The sequence below is a fragment of the Ursus americanus genome, chromosome 1 (assembly GCF_024610735.1).
Source record: "Ursus americanus isolate L20-20 chromosome 1, mUrsAme1.1.p, whole genome shotgun sequence".
NCBI lineage: Eukaryota > Metazoa > Chordata > Mammalia > Carnivora > Ursidae > Ursus > Ursus americanus.
Window position 1 is genome coordinate 104,826,217 of NC_142127.1, and position 7,547 is coordinate 104,833,763.

Consider the following 7,547-nt stretch of genomic DNA (forward strand, 5'->3'; position numbering starts at 1 on the left):
TACTCTAACAAAACTCACAGTCTCCCGTTTTCTTGCCTTTCCCCTACGGGGCAGCCGACCCCAACCCAACTTGACCTCACCACTTCTCCAGAACAGCTTTGTGAAGGCATCCAGTGACTTCCCGCTCTGTTGCTAAATGGAGCTGACCTTTCCAGTCATCTTCCATGAATCCCAGCAGTATTGACACTGGTGGCCTCTTTCCCTTTGGCTTGTGAGACACATCACTCTCCTGGTTTTATTCTTGTTCTCTGGCTGCTCCGTCTCTGCTTCCTCCACAGGCCCAACGCTTTCTGCCCCGCTCCTCGCGGATGGAATTCTTTTAAGACTAGATCCTGGGTTCTCTCCTCATTCCATACTCCCTCCTTGGACAATCTCATCCACACTTGGCTTGAACATGGTTTGCTAATTTATATTTCCTACCTGCTCCAGATCATGAGTTCAAATAAGTAGCCACGTGATACCTCTTGGACATCTCAAAAGTGCCTCAAATTCGATGTGTCCTAACTGGAACCATTCTCTCCACTCCCCGCCCCTACCCCCTTCAATCTGTTCTCCTTCCTGGGTTGACACAGCCCTGTGCTCCTACCCCAGAACTCCTCTATGGAAGATAGCCTCCAAGTGGCCCCCATGATCTCCATCTCTTAGGATTCAACCCTTGTGTGGTCCCCTTCCCTTGAGTGTGACAAAGGCCCGTGACTTGCTCTGGCCAACGGAGTCCAGCAAAGGTGCCAGGATGTATGTGATTATGTGGATATGATTCTTTCATATGGGTTTGCAACACCCATCCTGTGCACGGACCCTCCCTCCCTTGCTGGTTCTGAAGAAGCAAGTCACCATATTGTGGAGAGGACCACAGTAAGGAACTGAAGATGGCTTCCAGGTGACAGTCAGCAAATACCTGAGGCCTTCAATCCAAGAGCCCACAAGGAAAGAATGCCACCAACAGCTGTGTAAGCTTGGAAGCAGAGCCTTCCTAGTTGAGCCTCAGATGAGAGCCCAGCCCTGGCCAACACCTGACTGCAGCCTTGCACAGGACCCAGTGGTGCCCAGACTCCCACCCCATGGAAACAGTGGGATACCAGATGGACGTGGCTTTAAGCTGCTGAGCTTGTGGTAATTTGTTAGCAGCGGTAGAAGCCTAATACACCCTCCATCACCAAGTCCTATCAGTTTTATCTCCTGAATGCCTTTTAGATCCGCTCCCTGACTCCCTTCCCCACCAAGTCTGTGTCACTGAATCACAGCCTCCGGTCGGGCTTCTCTCTCAGAACTTCCCTCAGTCCCTCATCCTTGTCCTTCTCTTGTCCCAAGACATTTTCTCAGGTGGGTCCCTCGGCTTGGTATGTTCTCCTTGACCCTCTTCTCCTGGGTAAATCCCATCCATTCCTCAGGAAAAGCTTTCTCGGGTGCCCTAAGCACGGTCCCTCTTTACATCTCTCCCTTGGAGCTTTTGTCCCGGTCACAGTTTTACGGGTATTTACGTAATTGTTTCACTCATGAGCTGTATCTCCCATCAGAATGTAAGCCGGCGGAGGTCAGGAAGCACGTTTCGTTTTGCAGACGACTGTGTCCCAGCACCTGGCACGTGATGGGTGCCCACATACTTTAGTTGGATGAATGAATGAAAGAATATGTCCATTTTTGAAACTCAAAGTGCATGACACAAGCCTTCTTACCTCAGGAACGTCAAGAAGGTTGGAACCGAGCGTGGTGCCTCCTGCGTGCTTGCTCCGGACTGCCCAAACTAAGTTCATTAGTTTGCTCTTAGAAAAAAAATCCTAATTTCTGATTTTAAGAGTGTAAATTCTGATTTTAAGACAAGGAAAGTACCTGTTGTCCCCGGACATTATCAGCTGCCCGTGTGGCAGACAGTATTTTCCAAAGTTTGCTGCAACAATATCTCCCATTCCTCCTGCTCTTCTAAAATGTATCCCTGCCACCCTCCATCAAGAGGTAAGCTGTGAGTCTTCTCCCCTTGAAGCCGGGTGAACTGTGACTGCCTTGGCTGTTAAGAGAAGGAAAGATGTGCCGTTTTCTGGTCTCCACGGCTAGGAAAGGCCACGCAGCTTCTGCCTGCTTCTCTGGAGACACTTGCTGGGGAGTCGGTCACCAACTCAGGAGTCCAGCTGCTCTGAGCTGCTGCGCCGGAGAAGCCCCGTGTGGGCCCAGCGTTCAGCGGCGCGGGCTGAGCTCCCAGCCACTAGCCGGCGCTGGCTGCCAGCCTTGTCGGGTGAGTCATCGACGACATCTGTCCCAGTGGAACCCTCAGGTGACTCCAGCCCCAGCCAACGTCTGACTGCCAGCTCGTGAGAGACCTCGAGCAAGGACTGCCCAGCTGAGCCCTGCAAGAATTCCTGACCCACAGAACGACAAGAAAAAACTGTTTCTTAAACGGCTAAGTTTGGGGGTCATCTGTTACACAGTAATAACCGGAAGGGCAATTGGATGTCCAGAGAGGAGGAATGACACCTCAAAAACCCAGCACAAAAGGTCCTGTCCGTGGGCCCAGGCAGCAGGCAGCGAGACGGGCCTGGGGGGCTGCTGGAGGATGGGCCTCAAGGCCATAAATGAGCACTTCGTGAAGAGTGAGGAAAATGGCAGCGGCAGAGGTAGAAGAGAGCCGTGTCGCATGCTGGTGAGTTCAGTACAACTAGCACCTGCAAGGATGTGGGAAACAGGAAATGCACCCAGTGAACTGACGCCTCTGGCCAAGGCCGTCTCCCGGGCGGACGATGGAGGTGCCGACTGCGCCTACGGGAAGGCACTCACGCCGGAAGTGCTGCTCCGGGCCCTTCGGCGCTGCCTGAGCTGCAGGCTACGAGCAGAATGAAGTGGCCGTTTAAACCGCTAGATTGGGGGCCCTAACAAGGCAGCAGCACTAACTGAACAACGTGCTAGACAGACTGGTGTGCACTGTGAGAGCGGCCCGGAGAATGAGGAAAATGACAGCTGTGATGTCTTCCAGGCGGCGGGGAGGATTTTGTAGCAGCTCTGGTGTGGGGAAGTTTGCATAAATGTCAGAAAAGGCTTCACTCTGTGCAAGAGTAATTCATTTTGCTGTTTTTACTACGAAGAAGAGGCAGAAAACTGAGAACACCGGGTGCCTGTTTGGGGCCAGGCGCTAGTTAGGCGCTTTGCATTTGATAATTTGATACAATCTCTTAACAGCCTTTTGGGGAAAGTACCACAGCCTGTTGGATGGGTCTGCAGAGGGTTCCACCTGCGTCTTCAGGTGAGAACCGATGAGATCTAGAGTACGATAACCACATAAGGCTGGGGGAAGAACAGTCAGGAAGGAACAGGGCTAGTCATTCTCGAAGTTCATACAGAGCGAGGAATAGTTCCTGCATCCACTAGCCAGAGTGGAAAAACCTCAAAACACAAGAGACGTGTGCATGGGCCCCCAAGTGCATGTGTGGAGTGCACGGCAGTGGTGCCAGGGCTGTGAGGGGGCCTGGACTGGACACCTCTCTGGGGCTTTTAAAGTCAGGTGTGAATTTTAGAGTCATCTTGGGTAGAGGGCAGCGCACAATGGCATGGGTGTGGGGCAACCACACCTCTGTAATGGATGGAAAGGAGTTGGGTAGGTGGGTAGGACTTGAGGTCCCAAGTTAACTTGGGGTCATTTCACAAGGGGTCCTAAATGCCAAAAGGGTGAATTAAACTCAGCGGGGGAGCCCTAGACCTATTCATAATGAGAAAAATTTCAGCATCCTTAAAAGGCAATGGATGGGAGCACGTTCTCCTGCTTGCGCCCTCTGTCTGCAATCTGTTGCCATTTCACAGAATGATAAACCCAGCTATCGTCATGGCAGAAAGAAACCCTCTGGGGGTTGTAATCCCTAGGCCCTGTGGTCCCACCCACTTCACGTTAGAAGGGAAATGTGGCCCACTCCGAGCCCCTTTTCAGATTTGATATTGGCTTCCCTCTATCTAAACGTTGACATGTCCCAGGGCATTGTCCTAGACCATCTTTTGTCTTTAATTTACTTGCTTCCAAAATCATCTTTATAATTCTTTGGCTTTAAATACAACTGTATTCTGATGACATGCCTGTACAGATCTCTGGACTTGACCTCCACTTGGAACTGTGCATGTACCTATCCCCACCTTCCTGCTCGGCATCCCCACCTGGATGTCTAGTAGGCATCTCAAATTACGCCATTTACGATATATGCCAAGTACAACTCCCGCCCTCTCCCCAAAACCTGTTCACCCTCGTCTCTCTCAAATCACCATTTACCCAGTGGCTCCTGCCAAGACCTAGGCATCAGCCTTGATTCCTACCTCATCCCATACATACAATTTGGTAGTAGATCTTGCCTGTTCAACTTCCAAAACTCTTCCATGTCCCATTTCTGCCACTGTGGTCCCGGACCAAGCCCCATTATAGGCGTACCTCATTTTATTGCACTCTGCTTTGTTGTGATTCACAGATACGGCAGTTTTTACAGATGGAAGGTTTGTGGCAATCCCGTGTCAAGCAAGTCTACTGGCGCCATTTTTCCAACAGCATTTGCTCATTTGTGTCTCTATGTACCGTTTTGGTAATTCTCATATTTCATACTTGTTCATTATATTCGTTACGGTGATCTGTGATCAGTGATCTCTGATGTTACTACTGTAATTGTTCGGGGCACCACGAACCGTGCCCACATAAGACAACAAACTTAACCAATGAATGCCGTGTGTGTCCTGACTGTTCCACCCACTGGCCATTCCCGTCTCTCTCCCCCTCCTCGGGCCTCCCTGTTCCCTGAGACGCACCAATATTGAAATTGGGTCAGTTAATGACCCTACAATGGCCTCTAAGTGCTCGAGTGAAAGGAAGAGTCACAGGTCTCTCAGTCAAAAGCTAGAAATGATGACGTTTAGTGGGGGAAGGCACGTCGAAGCTGAGTCAGGCCAAAAGCTAGGCCTTTGCACCAAAGAGTCATCCCGGTTGTGAATGCAAAAGACGAGTTCTTGGCGAGATTAAAAGGGCCACTCCAGTGAACACACGGATGATAAGAAAGCAACGCAGCCTTATTGCCGTTGTGGAGAAAGTTTTCGTGGTCTGGATAGAAGGTCAACATTCCCTTAAGCCAAAGCCCAGTCCAGAGCAAGGCCCTGACTCTCTGCAAGTCTGTGAAGGCTGAGAGAGGGGAAGGAGACGCAGGAGAGAAGGCGGAAGCTGGCAGAGGTCGGCTCAGGAGGTTTGAGGAAAGAAGTCCGTCGTCTCCGTGACGTACAAGGGCAAGGCGAAGCAGCAGGTGCTGACGGAGAAGCCGCAGCAAGCTGTCCAGACCTCGTAAGATAACGAATGAACGTGGCTATGCCAGATAACAGATTTTCCCCGGAGACGAAGCAGCCTTACGCTGGGAGAAGAGGTTATCTAGGACTTGGCGAGCTAGGGCGAGCTCAGTGCCTGGCTTTGCAGGACAGGCTGCCTCTCTCGTTAGGGGCTCCTGCAGCTGCTGACGTCAGCGAAAGCCAGCGCTCAGCGACCCTTCTGGGAATGCTGGGGCCCTTCACGCTTACGGAAATCTGCTCTGCTCGTGCTCTACAAATACGACAGCACGTGTGTGTGCAGCACGGTTTGCCGAGTCATTTCAGCTCACTGTCGAGACGCCTTTCAAGATACGACTGTCGCTGACACCGTGCTGGGTCGCCCAGGGGCTCTGATGGAGAGGGGCGAGATGAAGGTTGTTCTCACGGCTGCCAACACAACATCTGTCCTGCAGCCCACGGATCACGGGGTCGTTTTACCTTCCTGTCTTATTATTTAAGAAATACGATTCAGGAGGCTCTAGCTGTCAAGGTGATTCCTCCAATGGATCTGGACAAAGTAAACTGAAAACTGTCTGGAAAGCATCCACCATCCTAGATGCCATTAAGAACATGCGTGATGCATGAGGAGAGGTCGAAATATAACTTTTATATGCACTGGGAAACCAGTAAGTTCACTTGACTCACTTTAGTGCAATATTGGTTTTATTGTGGTGTTCTGGAACTGAACCCCCAATATCTCTGAGGCATGTCGACATTTCTTTCTGAGATGAATGAGACTACCTCCTTCCTGTTAGACTCTTGCCCTCCTACAGCTGATTTTCCAGAAGAGGAGAGAGATCATTTTTAAAACATAACTTGGTCTATTGCTCTTCCCTGCTTTAAGTCTCTCAGTTGCTTCCCATTTGCTTAGAATCAAATCCAAACTCCTGCCATGCTTATGAGGCCCTCCATTAGCTCCCCACGCTCCCCTCCAACCTCATGAGTCCCATCCCTGGACTGTGGCGCTGCCCCTGGGCTCCTTTCTTTCTCCAGGACACAGCAGGCTCTTTGGACCTCATGCCTGGGTCCTTGCTGTTCCCTTTGGTTAGAACAACTTCCTCCCGCTCCTGGAGTGGCTGCTCAGCCCCCAAACTCAGTTCAAAGGTCACTTCCTCAAAAGGCTTTTCTGGACCCCGTCTCAGGCGCTGAGGTGAGCAATACACATCTTGTTTATGAATATATTTGACTTTTCACAAATGAGATTTGATCTGAGATTTTCTGAGACCTTTTAACCAGGACAATAAATTTACTAGGAAACTTTTATACTTTATTCACATAAGACAGTGATAAATAATAGGTCACCATTTTCACTTTTTATATAAGAAATACTTTTACTACTTTATTTCTTCCACCAGGTACATAATTTTCTGCTATTTGTAATGATGCATTTCTTTAATTTTTTTTAAGGAAGCTTTTTTTTGTTTTGTTTTTGCTGGGTCGTATCCAGTCTGAGGCTCTGACAAATACCACTGCTGGGAGCCCTCCCGTGCCTGTCTTCTGGTCCACACTGGCACTCGTCTTCACTGGGAGGGGCCCAGGGATGCGATCATGGGGTCTTGGGTATGTCTCTGTTCTGTGCAGTTGATACTTTCCTTAGCTGACTTGTTTTTATTGTGGTAAAATACCCATAACAGAAAATGTATCATTTTAGCCATTTTTAAGCGTACTCTTCAGCGGCATTAGGTGCATTCACAATGCCGTGCCGCCACTGCTGTTTCCAGAACTTTCTCACTATACCAGACATTAAGTAATATCTCCCGACCCCTTTCTTCCCCCGCCCCTAGTACACTCGATTCTGCTTTCTCTCTGAATTTGCCTGTTCTAGGTGCCTCGTGTAAGTGGAATCACACACTGTTTGTTTTGTGTTTGGCTTACTTCACCTAGCAAAATGTTTTCAAGATTCATCCATGTTGTAGCATGTATCAGAACTTTTTTTTTTTTCTCAATAATATTCTGAAGATTTTTCTGAAAGGTTTTTTTTTTAATATTCTAAAGGTGAGTGAATTCACTGTGACTGGCTCATTTATTCCAAAGAACTGTCTTTATTTTTCATGCATACTTTTCTGCAGTAATATAACAATCAAATTTTTGCAATGCAAAAAAAGGTTTCAAAGATTAGAAAAAAGATTAAAAAAATGTAAACAGAATCCGTGACCTTGAAAATTTGATGTTTCATTGTGATGGTCTCTAAAACGCAAGTTTTTAAAAAAATATTCTATTCTAGTTGGTGGTTTAAT